Raw genomic sequence first — 4,474 nt, 5'->3', positions numbered from 1 at the left:
GCACATTAAAAAATGTTTTTTAAAATTGACATACTTAACAGAAAGTTACAAACATAGTTAAACAAAATAACATAGGTTAGGTTTGTTTAGTAATAGAATAATGGTTGGGCGAACAAAACTCAACACTGACCCAAAATAACCACATTAACACCTCAAAAACCACTCAAATCCATAAGCTTTATTACAGGTAGAACAAGCAAACAAGACAATAAAAATCCCAGGATGAGAGGCAGCAGGACCAGCAGTCTCCACACCAGAGGCCTCTCTCCTCTGCTGCTGGCACATGCCAGGTGCACTGTACCTCATTAAGTAATGCAGCACATCTGGGCAGATCTACAAGGGAGGGAAAAGGGACAGCAGTGTACTCTCACTTATTGTGATTAACTGTATGTTTTGTGGCAAACACTGAACTCTACATGGGACATGTTATAAAACATCAGTGAATAATCTTACATCCTAATTACTGATTCAAACTTTTTTTGATTTTATTATTCAAAGCAAGTTGCAGCTCATAAAAAGACATTAATTGACAGACCTTTATATGGACTAATAACTGAAAAAAGTCAGCTTTACCTCCCACACTTGATTTTATCCTGTTCAATGGAGAGTAAACAACAACCTAACATTTGCTGTACAAATATAATCTAATGAAACCTGTTCATGTGGTGGCTCCTTCTAGGCAGTGGGCCGAAGCCATGATTCCTTGTATTTAAGCGATCCCTATCGGGGGAGGACCCAGATTTTTGTTGACAACTTCTTAAGTTTTCAATAAATCAAAAGAAAATTGTTGCCACCGGTACTTCTTGCACATTTTTGTAGATCGGTAACTTTATCACGTTACCTTTTTTCCGGCAAACAGAGCAGCCAGCTACGTCTGGGGTCCGACATGCATGATGTGATTGTAGTTATCATCCAATGGGACGCTTGTAAAAAAGAAAAAAACCCTTGGAAAAATGGCGCTGCATGTAGAGCCACCGAGAGCCACACATACATAGCCTATTAAGTCTCTTTTATGTCTTCAATACATAACGTGGTCTTTACACGTTAGACTTTTTTTAAACAGTCTGTGTAGGTACCATGTATATTTTCTCTGTTAGCTTTATACAAAATAAACATATCTGATTTCACAAATTTGAGGTCTGTTATCTTGCTTGGGAACTTCACCTGTCATTTATCTGTCAAAATGATGAAATGTCATAAAAACGACCCTCCTCCCGCCACTATATTAATCTTTGTTGTTATTTTTTAATTTGTTTGCTAGCATTACATTAGCATAAGAAATGGAGTGCTGTATGCATATAATTCAGAAAGATGGACCAATCACTCCTTTTACAGACACAGGATGGCAAAAATGTATTAAATCGGTGTTTGAGTGGAAAGATAGCTGAAGAGGCAGTGCGGAGATTTAACTTTAACAGCCAGGAACCTTCTGAATATGCTATACCAGCTAATGCTGGCTATCACAGGGACTGCTACATCCATTTTACTAATATAACAAAAATAAAACGAGCCCAGAAGAGAAGAGAAAAGGAAGCTTTAATTCAAAAGGAAAATGGAACAGAACGTTGGTATTAAACATGCAGTGTGAAACTGTAAATGTGGATCTTGAACTTCAAATCTGAATCTTGAACGCTGAATCTGTGAACAAAGAAAAGAAATTAGGAGCTACAATGACATCCTCTCACACGATCAGGTTCTGACAACTCAAGTTTATTGTGCATAATTCACTGTTCAGACATAAGCTTTGTATTTCACTCTACTCAAATGAGCAAAACCCTAGTCAAAATCTATTCGATCAATCAGATCACTGCATTCTCACCCACTTGATTCCATCACAGGAGGGAGTCATTTGCCCATCTAGCTGCAGTGAACACTGTTGAGATGAAGAAAAGTGCTAACTTAAATTAAGCCCTTCACTCATTCACATTACTTCTGAAGTCCAATATAGTGCTCAGTAACATTCACAAACTACATTAATTAAAAACAGCAAGGGGAAAACACGCAGTTGTTATTTCCATTTAATCTCAGAAAAGGTGACCAGATTTCTGAAATGAAAAGCAGGGACATTTCAAGTTCAGAGCACAGAAGTCATTAAATATTATTATGAAATAAATATATATGTATTTTCATGTATTTTGACAACTTTCAAAGAATGCAATGGACCACCGTGTCATTGTGGTCTACAGGCGTAAATGTTTTGTTTTTTATTTTCTTGTCATTAAAAGGACATTTCTTTTCCTCCTGCTTCCTTTTACTCTTCTATCAGTAATCTTCCTCTCCTAAAACAGAGCCACATCATAATATATTGTAATAGCTATCACATGGTAATGTTCACAATTCACTATAATACAGCCACACCAACAACAGTATATGTTACTGTCAGTGAAATAAGTCTTCAGTCCGCTCCAACTCTGACTTATTTCTTCTTTTGCCCTCATAAAATAGCTTCTGTCTTCTGTCTGTGGAGTAAATGAGTAAAAATATGGACAACGCCACTCTGCCAATGCAACCCACATAGCGGTCACAGGTAGTACTGCATCAGTCTGTGCGCAACCAGAATCAGAGCTGTGGCGTCTATTTCACTTGTGTTTTTTTAATCCACAGTTGAAATTGGGGACATTTCCGGGGACAGCTCTAGCTCGGGACAGGTCAGCCAAACTGGGGATGTCTGGTCACCCTAATCTCAGATGATCTACTGAAATAACACAAAAGTAAAATCCCAACATTTTTATACAACTGCTATTTTCCCCCCAAGTGAGATAGGACAGAATAGTATGGGACCTATTAAAGAAAAATATGCAAGCATTAGTACTCCCTATTTCGGACACACAAGTACTAAGCCAACTATTAAAGTAACAGTATGTAACTTTGGCTGCGACACGCGGCTTCGAAAACTTAAACTTAAGCATGCACGCTTATGCGTAAACGTGCATTTATGCTGCAGCTGCAGCAGTGGGTAGTTGGGGACAGCTCTGCTAAATAAAAGGCTGCAGACAGACAGAGCAGTGGTAGGACATCAGAGGGAAAACCAAAGGACATTTTCTCCATAAAATATGACCCAGTTTTACTAAAATTGCTGTTTTGTGCGACATATTAATGTGCATAGTTTAGTTTTTTGAAGCCACGGGTCATGGTCAAAGTTACAGAGTGTTGCTTTAACAAGCACTACATATATGAAACACTCACTGCAGGGAAGTTACTTCTTGCTGCTGAAGAAAGACAGGATGAGAGTCTGTTTCTACACATTCGTGACAGGGACCTAGTGGCTAGTGAGGCACGATACCACTTCTCCTGTTTCAGAGACTACACACGGTTCCTGTCAAAAAAGAAAAGTGAGAACACAGAAAGTGTGTGTGATGACTCTTGCAGGAGGGGAAAAATGATGTAGCTTTCTATATAATGTATATGTTATATTTTGTTTCTTTGTTACAAACTCTCTAATGCTACACATGTGATTTACAATCAGTTCAATCACTTTCCAAAAACCTTACTTTTTTTCGTTTAGCTGTAAGCTCTCTTCTGCTGTTTCCATGGAGGTTATGTGAGGAAACAATGATTAAATGACAACATTGTTTACACATCATCATAGCGTGTTTGCTTGGTTTATGAGACTCAGTGATGTTGGTCAGCAGATACTCTAATAAACGTGCAACAATCCCTGTTATTTCTACCACAAGGACTTAAGAGACCTAACGTAACCCAATGAGAAATAAGATGCAAGCCACTTCAACTTCACTTTACCCGTAAAGTGCGTGAAGCTGCTAGCGAGCGCTTTTTGCTAAAGCTAACGCTAACGTTACTTTTACACTTGCAAAACGTCACCATACGTTTGAACTCAATACTGTACAAAACACAAGTTGCAAGTCATGCATTTGAACTCAATACTGTACAAGACAATCAAGTAGCAAACATGTTTTTGATAATATAATAACATTACTTACTTGTCTCCGTCGTGTCCATCTGCCGATTCCTCCGTTGAACAGCTGTGCTCAGTGTAGCTAAATCCGATAGGCTAACGACGGCCCTCCCTCAAAATCTTAGCGTTCTATTGGTCAAACTGTTATAGTAGACTGCAGCATTTGTCTGAATATTAAACAAACTTTAAATTATAATTGTGGAAAAATGTGCAAGAATATAGAGTGGCAACAACCCGGATCTGATGAAGAATGAAATAATCTTCACAGTTTTACAAATCCAGGTTGTCCCTGCACGGCGATCATTACTTTGTAAAACTAATGCAGATACGCGGCTTTGGCCCACCGCCCATTCTCACCACAGTCCTTCAAAGAGTCAGACACTCACAGGTGTTGGGAAACAGTGAAGGTGTTGAAACTGGATGTGATTCCTGAGCTCTGTTTTATGCTGCTTTATTATGATGTACATATCTAATCATTTGTTTGATACACACCTTCCTATACAGCTTCATTAATGTTTGAGAAACAAACACAAACACATCTGGTCCACGTTTTCTATT

General features: G+C 38.4%; 1 long non-coding RNA gene across 1 annotated transcript; it reads right to left on the bottom strand.

Moving 5' to 3' along the window:
• Positions 1-1,573: 1,573 nt before the first annotated feature.
• On the bottom strand, positions 1,574-3,314 carry LOC126387005 (uncharacterized). Its single transcript, XR_007569580.1, has 3 exons — positions 3,187-3,314; positions 1,820-1,873; positions 1,574-1,638 (listed from the first exon to the last, which is right to left on the bottom strand). It is a non-coding gene; the product is annotated as an uncharacterized LOC126387005 (long non-coding RNA).
• Between the last annotated feature and the right edge of the window lie 1,160 nt (positions 3,315-4,474).

Source organism: Epinephelus moara, unplaced genomic scaffold (assembly GCF_006386435.1).
Source record: "Epinephelus moara isolate mb unplaced genomic scaffold, YSFRI_EMoa_1.0 scaffold1448, whole genome shotgun sequence".
In the NCBI taxonomy this organism is placed as follows: domain Eukaryota; kingdom Metazoa; phylum Chordata; class Actinopteri; order Perciformes; family Serranidae; genus Epinephelus; species Epinephelus moara.
This window is presented reverse-complemented; position numbering and strand designations above follow the sequence as displayed.